The sequence below is a fragment of the Cherax quadricarinatus genome, chromosome 10, assembly GCF_038502225.1.
Source record: "Cherax quadricarinatus isolate ZL_2023a chromosome 10, ASM3850222v1, whole genome shotgun sequence".
Classification (NCBI taxonomy): Eukaryota; Metazoa; Arthropoda; class Malacostraca; order Decapoda; family Parastacidae; genus Cherax; species Cherax quadricarinatus.
This window is the reverse complement of record NC_091301.1, coordinates 15,867,303-15,893,428: the sequence shown is the minus strand read 5'-3', so window position 1 is coordinate 15,893,428 and position 26,126 is coordinate 15,867,303. Positions and strand designations below refer to the sequence as shown.

At 36.9% G+C, this 26,126-nt stretch overlaps 1 protein-coding gene across 1 annotated transcript in view; it reads right to left on the bottom strand.

The window, feature by feature from the left end:
• The window catches only part of LOC128687975 (phosphatidylserine synthase), a 73,026-nt gene that overhangs the window by 5,582 nt on the left and 41,318 nt on the right, over positions 1-26,126 (bottom strand). The gene's annotated exons all lie outside the window — the stretch shown is intronic.

Sequence of the window (26,126 nt, the reverse complement as noted above, 5' to 3'; positions counted from 1 at the left end):
AAAACCATGCATTCCTATTTAAATATTAGAGCAGATGGAAATATAACTTCAGTATAACTGATGCAGCATGCCTAAGAGCACTGACAGAAAAGACCACTGTAAGCCATAGAGCTGCAATCAGCAGTACCTAGTTGGACAGCTAAACTGCCAGTGGTGTTGACGTTGCTTTGAAGTGAATTACATCTGAGAAATTACTGACTACTGTAACATCAGTTAAATCACTAATGAAAGGGAGTTGCAGTCAAACGTGATTCTAGTGATATTTCTCACATAACGACAAGGACCACACCCTGGTGTATTACATCCTCTTAACCCTTTCAGGGTCCGTCCCGTAGATCTACGGCTTTATGGTGAGTGTCCAAACCGTAGATCTACGCCATGAGCTCAGCTCACTCTGATAAACTGTGAGTGGTACATTTGGGCCTATATATGAGAGAATACATCTATGTGGTATGTGTGCACCACATAAAACAGATCCTGCAGCACACTGTGTATAATGAGAGAAAAAAACTGAAATCATGATTTTTTGATTAAAACAGCAACTTTGCAGTGTTTTTTCGTATGTTTTTTATAGTTGTATTTGCGATTTCTTGGTCTCATTTGATAGAATGGAAGACATATTACAGAAATAGAGATGATTTTGATTGGTTTTAGCACTGGAAATGGCTTGAAACTGAGCTCAAAGTAGCGGAAATGTTAAATTTTTGCCGATATTCAAGAGTAAACAAACGACCTCACACGTCTAATACACGTCAGCTGGTGGGTCTAATATACATTCACAAATATGGTGATGATATTTATACAATTATTACAGTATTGCATAGCAGTAAATGTTCTATTTTTTGGTGTGAATAAAAATTCATTATGTGAATAAAAAATCAAAATGGAATTTATTTGTAAAGCCTCAAAACACGACTAATGAACAGAGGAAATGTTAGTTTAGTGCCAGGAATGCCTACATTGTTTATTCTGGACCCTATTTTGAAATTGGAATATTTTGAACTTTGTGTTAAATTGGCCAAATTAACAATTTCCGATCACTTTATTTTGTAGTTGAAACAGTTGACTTGGCGATTTCTTGTGCTCAATCGATAGAATAGAAGTAATACTAGTGAAATAGCTAAGAATTTGGTTGATTGGAATAATGTAATTGGCCTAAAATGGGAGTCAAAGTTGGCAAAATCGCCGATTCGTAAATATCGCTGACACATCAAAATTCGCGAGAGCATAATTTCGTCAATTTTCCACCAAATTTCGTACTTTTTGTTTTATTACCTTCACAAAAAGATTCTCTACGATTTCATAAGAAAAAATAACAAATTTTTTTTTTTGAAAATTCTTGGACACTGGTGCGTGACTCCAGATTTGGGCCTTGGACCCTGAAAGGGTTAATATCCGAATTAAAATGATTAAAAGATATATAATATGTACTTTAACCCTTTCAGGGTCCAAGGCCAAAATCTGAAGTCACGCACCAGTGTCCAAGAATTTTCAAAAAAAAAATTTGTTATTTTTTCTTATGAAATCGTAGAGAATCTTTTTGTGAAGGTAATAAAACAAAAAGTACGAAATTTGGTGGAAAATTGACGAAATTATGCTCTCGCGAATTTTGATGTGTCAGCGATATTTACGAGTCGGCGATTTTGCCGACTTTGACTCCCATTTTAGGCCAATTACATTATTCCAATCAACCAAATTCTTAGCTATTTCACTAGTATTACTTCTATTCTATCGATTGAGCACAAGAAATCGCCAAATCAACTGTTTCAACTACAAAATAAAGTGATCGGAAATTGTTAATTTGGCCAATTTAACACAAAGTTCAAAATATTCCAATTTCAAAATAGGCTCCAGAATAAACAATGTAGGTATTCCTGGAACTAAACTAACATTTCCTCTGTTCATTAGTTACATTTTGAGGCTTTACAAATAAATTCCATTTTGATTTTTTATTCACATAATGAATTTTTATTCACACCAAAAAATAGAAGATTTACTGTTATGCAATACTGTAATAATTGTATAAATATCATCACCATATTTGTGAATGTATATTAGACCCACCAGCTGACGTGTATTAGATGTGTGAGGTCGTTTGTTTACTCTTGAATATCGGCAAAAATTTAACATTTCCGCTACTTTGAGCTCAGTTTCAAGCCATTTCCAGTGCTAAAACCAATCAAAATCATCTCTATTTCTGTAATATGTCTTCCATTCTATCAAACGAGACCAAGAAATCGCAAATACAACTATAAAAAACATACGAAAAAATACTGCAAAGTCGCTGTTTTAATCGAAAAATCATGATTTCAGTTTTTTCTCTCATTATACACAGTGTGCTGCAGGATCTGTTTTATGTGGTGCACACATACCACATAGATGTATTCTCTCATATCTAGGCCCAAATGTACCACTCACAGTTTATCAGAGTGAGCTGAGCTCATGGCGTAGATCTACGGTTTGGACACTCACCATAAAGCCGTAGATCTATGGGACGGACCCTGAAAGGCTTAAAGGAAGTATAGTTCCATGCTTTTTTCATAAGTTTTCTCTTTTCAACAGAGTTTTGGAACAGAGGGCTCCCAGTCCCCATGACTGGATACATCATTCAACTGCATTACAGAATCCAAGTGTCCCAAAGCAAAGGCAAGGGCTTTGGGGCACTTCAGCCTCCTAAAATTTCTTCAGCCCCCAAATAAAAATAGTAATAAAAAGGCTGCTTCAAAACTAGCCTCTTTGCACCTCCCCCTTCCAACCAGAGAGCCACCCCAACCACCCAAGTATAGAAATTCTGGCACTGCCCCTGTTAATCACACTATAAGACAGTATGAAATTAAAAGACTGTCCAAGTGTTTGCTATATCAGAGTCAAGTTAAAAAAGAACACTTAAGTACTCTACTTGTATACATAACACTGTAGAGTACTGTATACATCATTTGCAGCTAGTATATTACAATAAACATTAATAATAACAAAGTTAAAAGTACAATTTATTCAGTGGATTTTGCCTATTATTTTCAAAGCTTGTTATATCAAGGTCCATTATATCAAGGCTCATTATATCAAGGCTTGTTATATTAAGGTCCATTATATCGAGGCTCATTATTTAGAGGCTAGTTTTATCCTTCTTAGATGCCTGAAATAAATTTACTAAGTAAGCTTTTACAAAACGTAATTCGGTACCTTTTTCTGTTTCCTACCGATGTGTGTGTGTATGTGTGTGCACATTTAGCTCTACTATGAACTTTGGTGACACCCTTAAAGTGTGCAGCTGGTTATCCAGATGAAGAAACGATGACTTTATTCTGATTATTAACCCTGAAGGTTAGTAACCCAGGGAAAATATAATAAAACTAATTACTGTGGCTTATTTCTACTGGGGTCCTATTTTTTTTAGGTCCTCCCCCAGGCAGTAGGTGTTAGGGAACTTGGCCACACATCCTGCCTCATACTGTGATTCTACCCTATGACCTCTTGGGTGTGAGCTGAGTGCATTACAAGACAACAGAAGCATTACAAACATTTGCCATCCTCTGCCCTGTTTAAAGTGCAAGACATACAGTTTTACAGTAAACCACATCAGAAGACGTTCTTGTTTTTTTTACATGGTACAGTAATCAGTAAAATGTTTGCTTTTGTGAACATTTATGGCAGTGGTTCCAAACTTTTGAGGCCACAACTAAGTCAACATATCCCCCAGCACCTTTGGCACTCATTCAGATTCCAAGCAACACACACCTGCTTATTCAAAAGCTTAAATTTGATTAACATACAAAATATTCACACTCTCTACTGTGCACACTATGTCTTAGGGACACTCAGTACTAACATTAACCCAGAGCTTAAATTCTATCAGGAGACCTGCAACACATGGACACAATACAAGGAACTAGCATTTCTTTGATATTCCACATGTACAACTCAATCTGGTCAAAAACATAAAGACTAAAATTATGGAACTCACTGCCTAAAAAGGGCAAAAGTTCCCCATCTGCCAACATTTTTGCTAATATTGTTAAAAAACACCTCTTAAATCTCACAAAAATGTTACATTCATTAACTGTTGGTATATTCTCTGGTTTTGATTTCACCACTTTAATTCAACCACTCCATAAAATACAGATAAGTGAACTGATGTAAATTTGGTCCTTTTTTTTTTTTTTTGTAATTATCCAATTTGTTATTTTCAATGTCTTGTGGTTCTTGCAAGTGCCAGGTCTAGATTTTAGTAGTATGTATGCTATATCCTAGGTAGTAGGTTGGTAGACAGCAACCGCCCAGGGAGGTACTACCGTCCTGCCAAGTGAGTGTAAAACGGAAGCCTGTAATTGTTTTACATGATGGTAGGATTGCTGGTGTCCCTTTTTCTGTCTCATAAACATGCAAGATTTCAGGTACATCTTGCTACTTCTATACACAAATAACCCGCACATAAAAGAGAGAAGCTTACGACGACGTTTCGGTCCGACTTGGACCATTGACTTTGTCAATGGTCCAAGTTGGACCGAAACGTCGTCGTAAGCTTCTCTCTTTTATGTGCGGGTTATTTGTGTATCGTTCCAGTCACGGTATTGTGCCTTTTTGTTATTTATTTGCTACTTCTACTTACACTTAGGTCACACTACACATACATGTACAAACACATATATACACACCCATTTGGGTTTTCTTCTATTTTCTTTCTAGTTCTTGTTCTTGTTTATTTCCTCTTACCTCCTTTTGGGCCACCCCGCCTCGGTGGGATGCGGCCGGTGTGTTGAAAGAAAAGAGTATGCTATATGAGTAGTTTGCCCAAAATGCATTGCAAAATAAATGGTTTTCTTCTTAGCCTGCAATTGCATTAAATTATACTTGTATTATATCAAAATGAAAAAATATAATTACTAATTGTAGTGTAAAACTAATTGTTGTATGGCTCATCAGAAATAAATATTTTATTTAATGTGTTTACAACTGCACACATCATAATGCATATCCATTACCTTCATAATACAGCATATTTAAAATATTCAGCATTATGACATCTTATGAATCTTAATGATAATTCAAAATAAAAGAATTATGTCATTAAAAGATAATACTGTATTATTGCTGTTTACCTATCAATGTGATGGATGTACCTGCATTTCAAGATGAAGGTCAGCTTAACATGAAGCAATTGAGAACAGTTTTACTCTTAGATATTTATCAGCATCCAGTCGCTGGCAATGCTTTGTCTTTATTGTTGTTAGTGCAGAAACACCACCAGCTTTACTTGAATAAGTCCAGATACTGTACTTTAACTCATGCCCAGAAATCCACAAGTATTTTTCATTTGAATTGTACTTACAGTCCTTCCTTCAGATGATAACTCCATTAGTTGCTCCTGTTTGTGAAATGACAGGTGTGTGAGAAGGGAAGAAATTACAGGTGGATTGCATATCCAGGTGTGAGACAGGTCCCTGCTGCTGCCTCAGTTGCTTGAAGTGTTCAGTTATGAGGACTTTCACTCCCTTATCCAAGACAGTTTCTATTGTACCAGTGAATTCTTATATCAACGTAAAACTCTGAAGGAAATTCGCACTTAAACAGCCTGACCAGAATATCAGTTTTTATCACTGCTTTGACCTTGTCTTTTGTGCTGGACACTGGTGATGACACCCTGAAGACTTAAATTCACTTCATTCATAGTTGAAGAAATGCCTGCCAGGTAAGCATCAGTCCAATACTCAGGTTTAAATTAGTGAATTTGATAATCAACTGAATTATAATATACAGTACAGGCATAGCTCACTAATATGGTGGGTTGGGATTCAGACTGCCACCATAAAGAGAATTACAGTCTTTTTTTTCACTTGCCAGTGCATATAAAAACCTAAAAACAGGTTTACACTATGATTTATGTGCACGATAGCACTATGCCTAAAAAAGCATGCAAAAGTAAAAATAATAGATAAATAAAAAAAGTGAGAATTGCAAAAAACTATCTTAAAAACAAGGCAAGCACTGGAAATAATATAAATGAAAAGTGCTGTAATAGCGAAGCACTCTAAAGCGAGCACCGTATTAACGAAGTATGCCTGTACCTTAAAATCTATTTTTGGCTTATTAAAGCACACATTTATAAATGTTTGTACTTCATAAATCTTATCTAAAATTCTCCAGTGTAAAACAAGTTTAAACAATGTATCACTAACCAAAAGTCATAATAATACTATGTGACTTTACATAATTATGTACAGTATATACATTATACAGTACCTAACATGACATTGTCTATTATACAGCATAGTGCCTTTGCAGAACCTCTTCTAAACAATGTAATTACCACATATAAATTTTTGTCTTAGTTCTTAATAATCTCCATATTCCTTCCTATCTTTCCCACAGTTTGGCAAGATGGTAACCAGCAAGTTAAAAAACAGTGCCATCTGGGGACAAATGACCAGCTCTCTCAACATCACTGAATACATCACACTAGACTTACTTAGTCTGTCCCAGTGTAGCAGTTGTCATTACAAATCAACCAAGTAATGGCAATACTGACACCTTTGCAACCATCATATTTACATAAACCAAATAAATGTATACAGTAAATGTCAAACATATCTAATGTAACCTGCCTGTATGGATTCCAATCAGCAATCAAACTCATGCACTTCTTGTCTTCCCTATTCTCCTACCTCACAAAAAATTTTATAAAAAAAATTTTCAGGACTATTCCTTCATATTAACAGTGGTTTTTTAATATGTTTTATTTAAAATAATCATCACAATAATATGTTTTTAGAAAACTTAATTATTTTAAACTTAACATTCAAATAATCTAAGTTTAGTTACTCAGTGTCCAGTAGTTTTACGTTCTAGTTTTAGTGTGTCCAAAATGCTCTGCATAACCAGGGGCTTTATGATCCACTAATATTACCCAAAATGCTTTGAAAATCTATGGATCTTTCTATGTAAGAAATAACTAGTGTAAACTAATCTCGGTAATACTAATGTATCTTCATGGAAAATAAAAATTAATTATATTATCATTATTTATTATTATTATTATTATTATTATTACTATTATTTTTATTATTATACACTTGTTCCTTCTTATTTGTAAACAAAGTTCCTTTATACTAACATTAGAAAATATTTTAAGGTGCTTCCCTACCTGCCAGTGTATGTACACAATCAGTCAGCTTGAAAAAAATCATATTACAGAACTTAAGGTGACATATGAATACATATTAGTAATTATTATGGGATTTTTCATTAAAATATTTGTCTGAGGAATGCACATTACAGTGTTTTAATTTAGCAACTGTGACAGTAGCTTTATTTTACCTTAATTTTGATCACATACACTGGCACACCAAGAGGGAGTATGGCACTCGCCAAAAAAAAAAACCCACCCCACTAACATCAGTCATCATGACTCCAAAAGTTATCAGTTTTGATTATGCCACCCTTTTACTTAATACTGTACAGCATGATATGCTGTTACTGTACCGTATCATATACTGTATCTCAAAGCCATATAACAGCAATGTATGTACTGCATTGTATGTCAAGATAGCTAACTATACATAATTAATTTCCTATCAATTATTATAGTATTGTCCTAGCTGATTTGGAATTATAAAATTTGCTGTGATAGCCATGTATGTGCTTTACTGAGACTAGTTCTTAATTCCAATATTTTGAATGTTTTGTAAATAAACAGCCAATACATGCAAAGAAAATTAGTTGATTGATCACATATTTGGTTACAGCAACAGGGCTATGCTTGAGTCATCTCATCTTTGTTTAGTTTGTCATGAAGAAGTTGAGTTTGCACTGGTTGTAGCTTATACATCCTGGTGGATCCTAATCTGCCAGTCTACTGGTTTATTTATCAATAAAAAATTTCCTTTAACTGCTTAACTATTTCCTCGGCTTACATTATTGGTCTTATTTTTTTTTTGACAGTGTTAAGAAATCTTTATCTGTTTACTTGTATTGATGGCATTTTCATTGTTTGCATTCCTTTGCCATAACTCATCTCAAGCTTCTTAGATTATTAAAACAATATTCATAAAAACATTAAACCCATTAGGGTCATTTATTTCCATGATGAGTGACTTGTTTCTGCAGATATTTTAGAATACTGTACATTGTAATATCTCATCTGGTCATATTTGGCTGTCTTCAAAGAAGAGCTGGACAGACACCTAAAGTCAGTACCTGACCAGCCAGGCTGCTGTGGTTCATACATTGGCTTACGTGTGGCCAGCAGTAACAGCCTGGTCGATCAGGCCCTGATCCACCGTGAGGCCTGGTCAAGGACGAGGTCATTTTTATTTTTATCATCACACTGGCCGATTCCCACCAAGGCAGGGTGGCCCGAAAAAGAAAAACTTTCACCATCATTCACTCCATCACTGTCTTGCCAGAAGGGTGCTTTACACTACAGTTTTTAAACTGCAACATTAACACCCCTCCTTCAGAGTGCAGGCACTGTACCTCCCATCTCCAGGTTCTTTAGCCCTTCTTTGGTTATTTTAAATATCTCATTGCCAACTAGCAGTCAGGTACAATAAGTCCCCTTTATTTTGTCAACCTCCTCCATTCTTTGGTGCTTTGTTAACTGTCTTACTGATGCCTTTTCTTTAAATTACTGTACTATTATGAGAAAATTAAGTTTAGTTCCTGAATGCCACACATCTGTGCAATGTTGAGGTACACTGCTCAAAACTTCGTCATGCAAATGTGACGCAGTCTCACATAGCACCAAAGTACTGTATATAATGCAATATGCATAAAATTTTACTTGGTATGTATTTTTCACAGGTACTTAAATATTTACACTGTACACAATTTAAAATATCATTTTGTGTGTTTCACTTTAAAAGAGTCCTTGAAGCAAGTTAGAATGCATAAAAAGAATATACGACACTGCTACACAGCTCCTGGCAGGGTGTGGTATGAATCTTGACCAATTTACACATTTCATTTGCATGTTATTTATGGTAGTTACTTTACAAAAGCAAAATATACACTGTATATAGCACCACTCCATGAGGATTATTGCAATCTAAAATATTATTACATATATAACAACCTCAGTATTCTGTGCTGCAAAATGCATCTTAACCTTGTTACTATTAGAATACTGTATTATCTTAACAAACATTCTTTGTTGTGATATCAAGGACCCAAAAAATTTGGCTACATGTAAATCTGGCACAAAAGAGCCAAGAAGCTAGGCTGAAATAAATTAGTGATGTCAAGTGGTATTTAATTTCAACCCCTGGCTGGAGTATGCATGCAAATACTTACAGGTTTCTCTTATTTTAGGCAGGTTCACTCTGCGCAAATTCATTATTATGCAATGTACCATTTTAATTGATAACTCTGTACATGAGATACACATTCATTGTATGTGATCTGTGGTGTGGAAAACATATTGAAGATTGTGCAAGAAAGGTAAACAATACTGACAAGATGAAAGTTAAGAGACACGTGCAACATCTGGTTATCTTTATTGTAGACATTTTGCCAACCAGTGGCTTTGTCAATACAGATTCTAGGACATAATTAGAAGACAGTAGAACTATATACAAAAGATGAGGTCATCAGTCCCTCAGCCTTGGAGTTGATGTGGAGAGCACCGTGGTGCGGTGTTCTCCACATTAACTCTCCACATCAACTCCAAGGCTGAGGGACTGATGACCTCATCTTTTGTATATAGTTCTACTGTCTTCTAATTATATCCTAGAATCTTTATTGACAAAGCCACTGGATGGCAAAACATCTTGAATAAAGATAACCAGATGTTGCAGATGTCTCTTAACTTTCATATTGAAGATTCTTCTTGCAGCAGGTCCCAAACTTGTGATATTCAGCACTTACACTCCTGGCATGTTGGAACCAATAATTAGTCATTGCAAATATTTAAATAGAATTTTTTAAATTAAATAATTTTTTCAGTTTTTTGCTCAATTCATTCATACTTTATGTATGTTCATTTTATACTTGCAAAGAGGGTTCACACCTGTTAGGTATAGATCATTCAACAAATATAAGATTAAATATGAACAGTTTTCTAAAGGCTGAATTATATATAAAATTCTATTAATTCTTTTACCAAATGCACTCTTATTTTGTAAAAATTCCTTTCTATACAAGTGTAAAGAGTTCACTTTTTTATTTATAATGATTGGGCAAGAATTGTAGATTAAATAATTACACTGATCTCTTGGGCTGTGGTAGCCGCCGCTAGCTCCTGCCCGAAGCTCATGCCATACCCTTCCTCACACAATTATACTCACCACTAATTTTCCATACTATATACCCAGGAACATAATTCCTTAATCATAACATTGACATAAATGGTGAGCATATGAAGTCTTGGGTCAGATATGATGTGAGTAAGGGTGGGTATGATTAGGAGAATGATTAAGAGGTGGCAGCAATCAGCTGCTGTTCATCCCTATACATGTGTCACCCTATTCCTCACACTACCACAGCAGTGAAGAAGTCATGAGCATATGCAAAGCATTGTGTTAGGTATGATGCAAGACAATGGGAGTTGTGGAAAATTACATTTAGCTGAATGTATCATTATATACATAACAGTAAATGAAAAGATAATTATTATTTATCAGTTAGACATGTAGGAATTTGGGACACCTAGGTCGCAAAAAATGTCCCCCTTCGATACCTACCACTGTCATATCCACAAGTTGCTCTGGACCTATTAATTACAAATGATTTGTATCACCAGGAATACTGGTAAATATATAAATTTGTGGACTGTATATTAAAAATAATAAATGATTATAGATACACATATATACACATTTATACAACAGAAGGAGAATATATCTTAATCATAACACTCACCAATTTGACTGGAGATTAATGTGTCATGTACAGGAATCCCCCTTTTGCCTACATTTATGAAGAATTTACTGGCCAGAAATTAAACATAATTTAGACAGCTTATCTGAGGTTCCTGGAGTTGTCCTGTCCTGTCGCCTGATTCTCAAATTATGCAGGAATGCACATCCAACAATTTCGCCTCCTATTTGAGAGGTGTCAGCCCAATTTTAACCTCTAGAGCACGAAAAATTCTTCCCATTATTTACAACGTGTTATTCAATTCAAACAAAATGGCGACTGTCCTTCTGCGCAGATGCAGGCTTCCCGTTTTCTATGACATAAATATTATTAAATACAGTATGGCCATCTATTTACATATAACTACTGTATTTCTGGAAAATTTTTTTTTTTATTATTATCACACCGGCCGATTCCCACCAAGGCAGGGCGGCCCGAAAAAGAAAAACTTTCACCATCATTCACTCCATCACTGTCTTGCCAGAAGGGTGCTTTACACTACAGTTTTTAAACTGCAACATTAACACCCCTCCTTCAGAGTGCAGGCACTGTACTTCCCATCTCCAGGACTCAAGTCCGGCCTGCCGGTTTCCCTGAATCCCTTCATAAATGTTACTTTGCTCACACTCCAACAGCACGTCAAGTATTAAAAACCATTTGTCTCCATTCACTCCTATCAAACACGCTCACGCATGCCTGCTGAAAGTCCAAGCCCCTCGCACACAAAACCTCCTTTACCCCCTCCCTCCAACCCTTCCTAGGCCGACCCCTACCCCGCCTTCCTTCCACTACAGACTGATACACTCTTGAAGTCATTCTGTTTCGCTCCATTCTCTCTACATGTCCGAACCACCTCAACAACCCTTCCTCAGCCCTCTGGACAACAGTTTTGGTAATCCCGCACCTCCTCCTAACTTCCAAACTACGAATTCTCTGCATTATATTCACACCACACATTGCCCTCAGACATGACATCTCCACTGCCTCCAGCCTTCTCCTCGCTGCAACATTCATCACCCACGCTTCACACCCATATAAGAGCGTTGGTAAAACTATACTCTCATACATTCCCCTCTTTGCCTCCAAGGACAAAGTTCTTTGTCTCCACAGACTCCTAAGTGCACCACTCACTCTTTTTCCCTCATCAATTCTATGATTCACCTCATCTTTCATAGACCCATCCGCTGACACGTCCACTCCCAAATATCTGAATACGTTCACCTCCTCCATACTCTCTCCCTCCAATCTGATATTCAATCTTTCATCACCTAATCTTTTTGTTATCCTCATAACCTTACTCTTTCCTGTATTCACCTTTAATTTTCTTCTTTTGCACACCCTACCAAATTCATCCACCAATCTCTGCAACTTCTCTTCAGAATCTCCCAAGAGCACAGTGTCATCGGCAAAGAGCAGCTGTGACAACTCCCACTTTGTGTGTGATTCTTTATCTTTTAACTCCACGCCTCTTGCCAAGACCCTCGCATTTACTTCTCTTACAACCCCATCTATAAATATATTAAACAACCACGGTGACATCACACATCCTTGTCTAAGGCCTACTTTTACTGGGAAAAAATTTCCCTCTTTCCTACATACTCTAACTTGAGCCTCACTATCCTCGTAAAAACTCTTCACTGCTTTCAGTAACCTACCTCCTACACCATACACTTGCAACATCTGCCACATTGCCCCCCTATCCACCCTGTCATACGCCTTTTCCAAATCCATAAATGCCACAAAGACCTCTTTAGCCTTATCTAAATACTGTTCACTTATATGTTTCACTGTAAACACCTGGTCCACACACCCCCTACCTTTCCTAAAGCCTCCTTGTTCATCTGCTATCCTATTCTCCGTCTTACTCTTAATTCTTTCAATTATAACTCTACCATACACTTTACCAGGTACACTCAACAGACTTATCCCCCTATAATTTTTGCACTCTCTTTTATCCCCTTTGCCTTTATACAAAGGAACTATGCATGCTCTCTGCCAATCCCTAGGTACCTTACCCTCTTCCATACATTTATTAAATAATTGCACCAACCACTCCAAAACTATATCCCCACCTGCTTTTAACATTTCTATCTTTATCCCATCAATCCCGGCTGCCTTACCCCCTTTCATTTTACCTACTGCCTCACGAACTTCCCCCACACTCACAACTGGCTCTTCCTCACTCCTACAAGATGTTATTCCTCCTTGCCCTATACACGAAATCACAGCTTCCCTATCTTCATCAACATTTAACAATTCCTCAAAATATTCCTTCCATCTTCCCAATACCTCTACCTCTCCATTTAATAACTCTCCTCTCCTATTTTTAACTGACAAATCCATTTGTTCTCTAGGCTTTCTTAACTTGTTAATCTCACTCCAAAACTTTTTCTTATTTTCAACAAAATTTGTTGATAACATCTCACCCACTCTCTCATTTGCTCTCTTTTTACATTGCTTCACCACTCTCTTAACTTCTCTCTTTTTCTCCATATACTCTTCCCTCCTTGCATCACTTCTACTTTGTAAAAACTTCTCATATGCTAACTTTTTCTCCCTTACTACTCTCTTTACATCATCATTCCACCAATCGCTCCTCTTCCCTCCTGCACCCACTTTCCTGTAACCACAAACTTCTGCTGAACACTCTAACACTACATTTTTAAACCTACCCCATACCTCTTCGACCCCATTGCCTATGCTCTCATTAGCCCATCTATCCTCCAATAGCTGTTTATATCTTACCCTAACTGCCTCCTCTTTTAGTTTATAAACCTTCACCTCTCTCTTCCCTGATGCTTCTATTCTCCTTGTATCCCATCTACCTTTTACTCTCAGTGTAGCTACAACTAGAAAGTGATCTGATATATCTGTGGCCCCTCTATAAACATGTACATCCTGAAGTCTACTCAACAGTCTTTTATCTACCAATACATAATCCAACAAACTACTGTCATTTCGCCCTACATCATATCGTGTATACTTATTTATCCTCTTTTTCTTAAAATATGTATTACCTATAACTAAACCCCTTTCTATACAAAGTTCAATCAAAGGGCTCCCATTATCATTTACACCTGGCACCCCAAACTTACCTACCACACCCTCTCTAAAAGTTTCTCCTACTTTAGCATTCAAGTCCCCTACCACAATTACTCTCTCACTTGGTTCAAAGGCTCCTATACATTCACTTAACATCTCCCAAAATCTCTCTCTCTCCTCTGCATTCCTCTCTTCTCCAGGTGCATACACGCTTATTATGACCCACTTCTCGCATCCAACCTTTACTTTAATCCACATAATTCTTGAATTTACACATTCATATTCTCTTTTCTCCTTCCATAACTGATCATTTAACATTACTGCTACCCCTTCCTTTGCTCTAACTCTCTCAGATACTCCAGATTTAATCCCATTTATTTCCCCCCACTGAAACTCTCCTACCCCCTTCAGCTTTGTTTCGCTTAGGGCCAGGACATCCAACTTCTTTTCATTCATAACATCAGCAATCATCTGTTTCTTGTCATCCGCACTACATCCACGCACATTTAAGCAACCCAGTTTTATAAAGTTTTTCTTCTTCTCTTTTTTAGTAATTGTATACAGGAGAAGGGGTTACTAGCCCATTGCTCCCGGCATTTTAGTCGCCTCATACGACACGCATGGCTTACGGAGGAAAGATTCTTTTCCACTTCCCCATGGACAATAGAAGAAATAAAAAAGAACAAGAGCTATTTAGAAAAAGGAGAAAAACCTAGATGTATGTATATATATATATGCATGTGCGTGTCTGTGAAGTGTGACCAAAGTGTAAGTAGGAGTAGCAAGATATCCCTGTTATCTTAGCGTGTTTATGAGACAGAAAAAGAAACCAGCAATCCTACCATCATGCAAAACAGTTACAGGTTTTTGTTTCACAGTCATCTGGCAGGACGGTAGTACTTCCCTGGGTGGTTGCTGTCTACCAACCTACAGGAGCGAATAGGAGAGTGAAAATGTGTGTGTGAGAAAGTCTAGCTGTTGCCTTATCCTACACATCTGTACTGTAGCTCTGCTGTTTGATTAACATGTATACATTAATTAACATACCATGCCTCTGGCGAGACAGTGATAATGCAAATGATGGTGAAAGTGTTTTTTTTTGGGGGGGAGGGGGGTCACTCTGCTTCAGTGGGAGAGGACCAGAATGTTAAAAAAAAAAAATACTATTTCAAGTGAAAAGGAACAGAACTGAATACAGAGTGTATGGCAAATATTCTTATTTAAATTATACAGTATATGAAATTAGATACTGAATATTATGACTCAGGAACACATCTCTGATAATAACATGGGGTTTATGGTAAAAGTAGGTTCCAAGCTTCTCCATGGGGAAGTGGAACAGAATTCTTCCTCCGTAAGCCATGCGTGTCGTAAGAGGCGACTAAAATGCCGGGAGCAAGGGGCTAGTAACCCCTTCTCCTGTATATACAGTGGACCCCCGCTTAACGATCACCTCCCAATGCGACCAATTATGTAAGTGGATTTATGTAAGTGCGTTTGTACGTGCATGTTTGGGGGTCTGAAATGGACTAATCTACTTCACAATATTCCTTATGGGAACAAATTCGGTCAGTACTGGCACCTAAACATACTTCTGGAATGAAAAAATATCGTTAACCGGGGGTCCACTGTATTACTAAATGTAAAAGGAGAAACTTTCGTTTTTCCTTTTGGGCCACTCCGCCTCGGTGGGATGCGGCTGGTGTGTTGAAAGAAAGAAAGGTTCCAAGCTTCAAACAACTAACTTACAATTTTAAGAAACACATTAACATCACAGGTGAAGACCGACTGTATGTGTAATTAAGTGCTGATGGCCTGAGTGAGCTTAATACAGCTGCCACTGGCCTTGAACACAACCTACTGCATAAAACATGGGACACCTGTATGTCACACTATGTTGCCTACATGCCAATGCATATAATCATGCCTTATTTAAGGAAAAAAAAATAAATACTATGTTTTACTTTAATGGGAAGTAAAGGTATGGATACTGACCATGACTTATTACATAATATTTATTATTATTTAGGTAGCAAGGCAATACTGACCTACCTCTGACCCACTTACACATTTCCACCAACATTAAACAAACAGAGAAAAATACTCGAAAGTCAATTTTAAAGCTTGATAGGGAAGAAAAAGGAACCCAGCAGAATACTTACTAGAATTAAACAGAATTCTGAATTAACCTTTTCACTGTGAATCCCATAATATTACAGCTTGCAAGCCAGTATCAGTCCCATAATGCTATGCCAAAATTCTAGCAGCTTCCAATCTTGCAGGAGAAAGCTGTTAGGCCTACATATGAGAGAATGGGTCTGAGTGGTCAGTGTGCGCAGTATAAAAAAAATCCTGCAACACGCAGTGCATAATGAGAAAAAAATAACTTTTTTTTTATTTAAAACAGCTATTTTGTGGTGTATTTTTGTATGGTATTTATGGTTGTATTCTCATTTTCTTGGTCTCACTTGATAGAATGGAAGATATATTACAGAAATAGATATGATTTTGAATGGTTTACAGAATAAAAGTAGCTTGAAATTGAGCTCAAACTAGCAGAAATGTTCAATTTTTGCCTATGTTCAAGAGTAAACAAATCACATCATGTGTCCAATACATGTCAACTGGTGGGTCTAATATGCTTTCACAAATGTCCTGATATTATTTGTACCATTTTTACAATAACACTAATGCAGTAGTCTGCATAACAGTAAATCTTCTATTTTTTGTGTGAATAAATTCAAAATGGAAAGCAAATGTAATATAAGAGAGGCCTGTAGACATGACTAATGAACAGAGAAAATGTTATTTTAGTGCTAGGAATGTTTGCATTGTTAATTCTGGACCTTATTTTGAAATTGACCTTCTTTGAATTGTGTACAAAATTGGCCAAATTACCAATTTCTGATCACATTATTGGGTAGTTGAAATCAGTAAAGGGCAGTTTCTTGTACTCAATCGATAGAACAAAAGGAGTTCTAGAGAAATAGCTATGAGTTTCGTGGACTGGAACAATAGAAATGGCTGAAAATTGGGTTCAAAGTGGGCGAAATTGCCAATGGATAAATATCGCCGAGACCGTTAACTTTGTAAGAGCGTAATTCCGTGAGTTTTCCATCAAATTTTGTACTTTTGGTTTCATTACCATCGGGAAAAGATTCTATATCATTTTATAAGAAAAACAATTTTTTTCTTAAATTCTTTGACACTGAAAGCAAGTTAGTGAGCAGGGGTCTCGACAGTGAAAGAGTTAAGAAAACTAGTTCCATAAACCTTTTAAAGAATTAATATACAGTATATTGTGATAGAAATAAGAATAAGAGAAAAATGAATGTTATAATAAATCATTTTTTTTTTCAATAAGTCGGCCATCTCCCACCGAGGTAGGGTGACCCAAAAAGAAAGAAAATCCCAAAAAAGAAAATACTTTCATCATCTTTCAACACTTTCACCTCACTCATACATAATCACTGTTTTTGCAGAGGTGCTCAAAATACAACAGTTTAGAAGCATATACGTATAAAGATACACAACATATCCCTCCAAACTGCCAATATCCCAAAACCTTCCTTTAAAGTGCAGGCATTGTACTTCCCATTTCCAGGACTCAAGTCCGGCTAACCACACAGTGACTTTATCAGTCCATACAAAGGAAAACGGTGAAGAACAGGAGGAGTTTGAAGTAATCAGTCCCTCATTCTTGAGTCGATGTGGTCAGTCCATCAATCTTGGAACGAATAAAGCATATGTGCGAAGTAGTTTATATACTGTAGGCAGGAGAGGTGCAGCAGTCGTAGGTGGTATCACATTTGTCCAATGTGGAAGTAGGTCATACCCAATTGTTAGGCAAGTGAAGAATTCCCTATATTAAGATCCCAAGATGTTGCTGTATCAGACAGGAATGCAAATGAATGGTTCAGAGAACCAACAAGTTGATAAATTAGACACATGTGCAACACTTGCATTGCACATGTGTCTAATTTATCAACTTGTTGGTATATAAGTTACTTCTTCACACATATGCAAAACTTGTGCTGCACACGTGTCTAATTTATCAACTTGTCAGTTCTCTAAACCATTCCTCTACATTCCTGTTTGACACAGCAATATCTTGGGATTTTAATACAGGGAATTCATCACTTGCCTAACCCTTGAGCATGACCTACTTCCACACTGGACAAATGTGTGATACCACCTACAACTGCTGCACCTCTCCTCCCTACAGTATATAAGCTACTTCTTCGCACATATGCTGTATTCTTTCCAAAATTGATGGACTGACCATATTGACTCAAGGCTGAGGGATTGATTACCTCCAACTCTTCCTGTTCTTCACCATTCTCCTTTGTATGGACTGATGAAGCCACTGTGTGGCAAAAAAATTCCTCATTAAAGATACCTAGGTGTTGCACACGTGTTTAATTTATCATTAAACGACCATGGTGACATTACACAACCCTGTCTAAGACTTACTTTTACCAGGAAGTAATCTCCCTCCCTCCCACAGCATTTATTAACTTACTACCTATTCCATACACTTGCAACATCTGCCACATTGCTCCCCTATCCACTTTATCATAGTCCTTTTCTAAATCCATAAATGCAATGAAAACTTCCCTACCTTTATAAAAATACTGTTCACATATATGCTTCACTGTAAACACTTGATCTACATATCCCCTACCCACTCTTGAGCCTCCTTGCTCATCTGCAATCCTACTCTGTCTTACCTCTAATTCTTTTAATGATAACCCTACCATACACTTTACCTGGTATACTCGGTAAACTTATTCCTCTATAATTTTTACAATCTCTTTTGTCCCCCTTCCCTTTATATATAGGAACTATACATGTTCTCTGTGTGGTTATAGGAGAGTGGGTGCAGGAGGAATGAGGAGTGATTGGTGGAATGAAGTAAAGGGTGTGATAAAAGAAAAAAAGTTAGCTTATGAGAGGTTTTTACAAAGCAGAAGTGTTATAAGAAGAGTAGAGTATATGGAGAGTAAAAGAAAGGTGAAGAGAGTGGTGAGAGAGTGCAAAAGGAGAGCAGATGATAGAGTGGGAGAAGCACTGTCAAGAAATTTTAATAAAAATAAGAAAAAATTTTGGAGTGAGTTAAACAAGTTAAGAAAGCCTAGAGAACGAATGGATTTGTCAGTTAAAAACAGAGTAGGGGAGTTAGTAGATGGGGAGATGGAGGTTTTGGGTAGATGGCGAGAATATTTTGAGGAACTTTTAAATGTTGACAAAGAAAGGGAAGTGGAAATTTCATGCACTGGCCAGGGAGGTATACCATCTTTTAGGAGTGAAGAACACGATGTGAATGTGGGGGAGGTGCACGAGGCACTACGTAGAATGAATGGGGGTAAAGCAGCTGGAACTGATGGGATCATGGCAGAAATGTTAAAAGCAGGGGAGGATATAGTGTTGAAGTGGTTGGTACTTTTGTTTAATAAATGTATGAAAGAGGGGAAGGTACCTAGGGATTGGCAGAGAGCATGTATAGTCCCTTTATATAAAGGAAAGGGGGACAAAAGAGATTGCAAAAATTATAAAGGAATAAGTTTACTGAGTATACCAGGAAAAGTGTATGGTAGGGTTATAATTGAAAGAATTAGAGATAAGACAGAACGTAGGATTGTGGATGAGCAAGGAGGTTTCAGAGTGGGTAGGAGATGTGTAGATCAAGTGTTTACATTGAGGCATATATGTGAACAGTATTTAGATAAAGGTAGGGAAGTTTTTATTGCATTTAAGGATTTAGAAAAGGCATATGATAGAGTGGATAGGGGAGCAATGTGGCAGATGTTGCAAGTATATGGAAGAGGTGGTAAGTTACTAAATGCTGTAAAGAGTTTTTATGAGGATAGTGAGGCTCAGGTTAGGGTATGCAGAAGAGAGGGAGACTACTTCCCAGTAAAAGTAGGTCTTAGACAGGGATGTGTAATGTCACCATGGTTGTTTAATATATTTATAGATGGGGTTGTAAAAGAAGTAAATGCTAGGGTGTTTGGGAGAGGGGTGGGATTAAATTATGGGAAATCAAATACAAAATGGGAATTGACACAGTTGCTTTTTGCTGATGATACTGTGCTCATGGGAGATTCTAAAGAAAAATTGCAAAGGTTAGTGGATGAGTTTAGGTGTGTGTGTAAAGGTAGAAAGTTGAAAGTGAACATAGAAAAGAGTAAGGTGATGAGGGTATCAAATGATTTAGATAAAGAAAAATAGGATATCAAATTGGGGAGGAGTATGGAAGAAGTGAATGTTTTCAGATACTTGGGAGTTGACGTGTCGGCGGATGGATTTATGAAGGATGAGGTTAATCACAGAATTGATGAGGGAAAAAAGGTGAGTGGTGCGTTGAGGTATATTTGGAGACAAAAAACGTTATCTATGGAGGCAAAGAAGGGAATGTATGAAAGTATAGTAGTACCAACACTCTTATATGGGTGTGAAGCTTGGGTTGTGAATGCAGCAGCAAGGAGGCGGTTGGAGGCAGTGGAGATGTCCTGTCTATGGGCAACGTGTGGTGTAAATATTATGCAGAAAATTCGGTGTGTGGAAATTAGGAGAAGGTGTGGAGTTAATAAAACATAAGAACATAAGAAAGAAGGAACACTGCAACAGGCCTACTGATCCAGGTGGAGCAGGTCCATGTCCTCCCCCCCCCCGGATTAGACCAATGACCCACCCCCCGGATTATCCCAATGACCCACCCAGTCCGGTCATCCCCACTCAAGGATGGAGCACTGTACCAGACCCAGCAGCACAAGCTAGTCAGGTCCAACTCACACCCACCCACACCCACTCATGTATTTATCTAACCTATTTTTAAAACTACACAATGTTTTAGCTTCAATAACTGTACTTGGGAGTTTGTTCCACTCATCCACAACTCTATCACCAAACCAGTGCTTTCCTATATCCTTCCTGAATCTGAATTTTTCCAACTTGAAACCATTGCTGCGAGTCCTGTCTTGGCTGGAAATTTTCAGCACACTATTTACATCCCCTTTATTTATTCCTGTTTTCCATTTATACACCTCGATCATATCCCCCCTAATTCTACGCCTTTCGAGAGAGTGCAGATTCAGGGCTTTCAGTCTATCCTCACAGGGAAGATTTCTGATACATGGGATTAGTCAGAGGGCTGAAGAGGGGTTGTTGAGGTGGTTTGGTCATTTAGAGAGAATGGATCAAAGTAGAATGACATGGAGAGTGTATAAATCTGTAGGGGAAGGAAGGCGGAGTAGGGGTCGTCCTCGAAAAGGTTGGAGGGAGGGGGTAAAAGAGGTTTTGTGGGCAAGGGGCCTGGACTTCCAGCAAGCGTGCGTGAGCGTGTTAGATAGGAGTGAATGGAGACGAATGGTATTTGGGACCTGACGATCTGTTGGAGTGTGAGCAGGGTAATATTTAGTGAAGGGATTCAGGGAAACCGGTTATTTTTATATAGCCGGACTTGAGTCCTAGAAATGGGAAGTACAATGCCTGTACTCTAAAGGAGGGGTTCGGGATATTGGCAGTTTGGAAGGACATGTTGTGTATCTTTATAGGTATATGCTTCTAAGCTGTTGTGTTCTGAGTACCTCTGCAAAAACAGTAATTATGTGTAAGTGAGGTGAAAGTGTTGAACGATGATGAAAGTATTTTCTTTTTGGGGATTTTCTTTCTTTTTTGGGTCACCCTGCCTCGGTGGGAGACGGCCGACTTGTTGAAAAAAAAAAAAATGTTCTCTGCCAGCCTCTAGGAACCTTCCCCCCTTTCACACATTTATTAAAGAAAAATACCAACCACTCCAACACAATATCTCCCCTGCTTTTAACATTTCTGTCATGATCCCGTCTGTTCCAGCTGCTTTACCCCCTTTCATTCTATGTAATGCCTCACACACCTCCCCCACACTCACATCCTGCTCTTCTTCACTCCTAAAAGATGTTATACCTCCCTGACCAGTTAATGAAATTGCAGCCTCCCTTTCTTCATCCACATTTAAGAGTTCCTCAAAATATTCCTCCCATCTACCCAATACCTCCAGCTCCCCATCTACTAACTCCCCTACTCTGTTTTTAACTGACAAATCCATTCATTCCCTAGGTTTCCTTAACTTGTTTATCTCACTCCAAATTTTTTTCTTATTTTCAGTAAAATTTCTTGACAGTGCCTCTCCCTCTTTCATCTGTTCTCTTTTTGTACTCTCTCACCACTCTCTTCACTTTTCTTTTACTCTCAGTATACTTTGCTCTTCTTACAACACTTCTGCTTTGTAAAAACCTCTCATAAGCTACCTTTTTCTCTTTTATCACACCCTTTACTTCATCATTCCACCAATCTCTCCTATTTCCTCCTGCACATCCCCTCCTACAGCCACAATGTACACATATACATGTTAATTCAGAGATCAAGTGAAATAGGAAAGTTATATTCCAAATACTTTTATGTAATATTTGTGTAATATAAATGTATTGTATAAATGTTTGAGAGCCTACTTTTGATAACATTATATCAGAGATCACTTTTTAACTGTCCATGCAGTGTTCAAGCATATTTAACACTCTCAGGATCGAGAAGCCCTCTCCTCAGGTTCGGAAATTTTTCGAAAAAAAAAAAAAAACATTTTTACTTATGAAATGACAGAGAATCTTTTTCCAATCATAATGACACCAAAAGTGTGAAATTTGATGGAAAACTTACGGAATTATGCTCTCGTGAAGTTAGCGATCTCGACAATGTTTATGCAGTGGCGATTTCGCCCACTTTGAGCCCTATTTTCGGCCAATTCCACTGTACCAGTCGACAAAAATTATAACTATTCCACTAGAACTCCATTTTTTCTATCGAATGAGTACAAGAAACCACCCATTTACCAATTTCAACTATACAATAAAGTGGTCAGAAATTAGCAATTTTGCCAATTTCACACAAATTTCAAAAGATGCCAATTTCCAAATAGGGTCCAGAATAAACAAGGTAGACATTCCTGGCACTAAAATAACATTTTCTCTGTTCATTAGTCACGTCCCCAGGCACCTCTTACATTTCTTTTGCTTCCCACTTTGAATTTTTATTCTCACAAAAAAATAGATTTACTGTTGTGCAGACACTGCATTAGCGCAGAAATGGTATAAATAATATCAGCGCACTTGTGAAAGAATATCAGACTCACCAGTTGACGTGTATTGGACGCATGGCATGATTTGTTTACTTTTGAACTTTGGCAAAAATCAAACATTTCTGCTACTTTGAGCTCAATATCAAGGTACTTTTCATTGTGAAACCAATCAAAATCATCTCAGTTTCTGTAATATGTCTTCCATTCTATAAAATGAGACCAGGAAAACTAGAATACAACCATGAATACCATACGAAAATACACTGCAAAATCGCTGTTTTAAACCAAAAACACGGTCGGAGTTTTTTTTTCCTCGTTATGCACTGTGTGCTGCAGGATTTTTTTTATACTGTGCACACTGACCACATAGACCCATTCTTTCATATGTAGGCCTACCAGCTTTCTCTCGCTAGATTGAAGGCGCTAGAATTTGTGTGTACTAGTAAGGCACCAACCCTGGCATGCAAGCCGTACTAGTATGGCACCAACCCCGAAAGGGTTAATAAAGAAAATACGTTAAAGCAGCAATACAAAATAAATTACATAACTGCATACAATCTGCAAATTTGTTAATGATAAGACTTCTAAACATGAACAATTTGCTTTTTTATTTTTACTCGACATACATTTCTGAGCTGTGATATCAGCACACTTCTGACAAGACAGTGATTGAATTAATGATCTTGAAAGCATCTTCTTCTCTGGGTCACCTTACCTTGGTGGGAGACAGTCGGTGTTAAAAAAACAAAAAATTTTTAGTCTAGAATACGTATTTACATATATAATAATTCTAAGTTTGTCCAACATATCCGTACTGTATTGTTCATTCTTATCAGGTTAATCACACTATCAATTTTAATGCAGTGTCTGAAACAGGTCAGAACTAATGGAAGCTAGTGACCATTACTGTATCACCTTTCACAGCAATACATATATAATAACTAAAAAAATTCATATTCTCTTCAATGTGGTTAATTTATATCCTCTGAAAGTTATTTTACCTTTTACTCATTAGGAAAGTATGAAAGCTTTACAAGGGCAAAACCTCAAAGTCATTTGGCAAAATCAATGAGTACAGAAATTTGTACAACTTTCCCTGTTATACAATAACACAGACATACATCTAAACAAAGTAATAAAACTTCAACTTAATTTTTTCACTATTCACCCCAAAAATCCTATAGGTTTGAATATACCTGTACTCTCACATACAATATATTGCTAAGTACTCTTTGATAAAAGTAATCATTTCTCCCAAGCAAATCCTCAATTACATTAAGGAACATTAAAAATATCACATACATTACACTGGTCAGTTATTAAACTGTAATCTATATCATAAATACTGATTCCAAGTACACTCTTAATACCATGGAAGAGTAACTCGGTATACAATAAACATACACTTGGCACTGACTAGTAACATAAAATGAGAGCTAAGTTTATTCTTAAAACTGCTCTTCATGTACGAAGATAATGCTATAGCTTATTTAACATCATTTAACAAGTTTAAATTACATATCTACAAAATATCATCATTAATCTTAATTTAGTTCTTATAATGATGCAACACATTTAAAATCCATATGAAAACAAAATAAATCAACTCTACATTTTGTTAAATTTAGTTAATTCTATTGTTACAGTATCACATGTTTATGCTAATAAAAAATAACATGTCACTTTCATGACCATGAATGCACATTTAAGTAAATGAGAACACTGCAAATGCATGATGTACAACAAATACTTTCAAGCGCTTGACAACCTATACAAAAATATTGGTACAAAATAAAAAATTGTGCTGTATCTCATTCTTAAATTAAAATATGTACAGTAATCCTCCACTCAGTGACTGTGATGCATTCCAGAAAGATTAGCTGCTAAGCAATTTGTTCAGTAAGCAAGCCCCCAGGTCCTCATACACTCCTATATTGGAAATTTAGTCTGGAAAAAATGGCGATATACTTTTCCTATTGCAATAAAATTTTTATGGAAGTATCAGAGGTATGAATGACTTAAACCTTTAACCCCTTGACTGTCACAACCCCAAATCCTGAGGTGTTTCCTGGTGTCGAAAAATTTTTGAAAAAAAAAAAAAAAAAAAAAAAAAAATTATGAAATGATAGAGAATCTTTTCCCAATGGTAATGACACCAAAAGAATGAAATTTGATGGAAAACGTGCGGACTTACGCTCTCGCAAAGTAAGCGACCTTGGCGATATTTACGAATTGACGATTTCGCCCACTTTGAGCCCTATTTTCAGCTAATTCCATTGTTCTAGTTGACCAAACTCATAACTATTTCTTTAGAGCTCCATTTGTTCTATCGACTGAGTACAAGAAACTGCCCATTTACCGATTTCAAATACCCAATAACATGGTCAGAAATTTTCAATTTGGCCAATTTCACGCAAATTAAAAAATATGACAATTTCAAAATAGGGTCCAGAATGAACAATGCAGACATTCCTGGCTCTAAAATAACATTTTCTCTGTTCATCAGTCATGTCTCCAGGCCCCTCTGTTATTACTATTGCTTTCTATTTTGAATTTTTATTCAAACAAAAAATAGAAGATTTACTGTTATGCAGACTACTGCAATATTGTAATAATTGTATAAATAGTGTCAACCCATTCATGACTGCATATTAGAATGGTTAGTTGGACATTTATTGGACAATGACATCATTTGTTTACTTTTGAACATCAGCAAAAATCAAACTTTTCCCCTAAATTGAGCTCCATTTCAAGGTTCTTTTCATAGTAAAACCAATCATTATCTATAGTATGTTTTCAATCTATAGTATGTTTTCCATTCTATCAAATGAGACCAAGAAAACGAGAATACAACCATAAATACTATTTGAAAATACACCGCAAAGTTGGCATTTTAATCCAAAAACATGGTCGGAGTTTTTTTTTCTCATTATGCACTGTGTGCTGCAGGATTTTTCTTTTTATATGGTGCACACTAACCACACAGACCCATTCTCTCACATGGGGGCCTACCAGCTTTCTCCTGCTTGATTTGAAGCCACTAGAATTTTTTAGTATATATACGTCAAACACGGTGGCTCGTAAGACGTATATACTATACAACGGAAACAGTCAAAGGGTT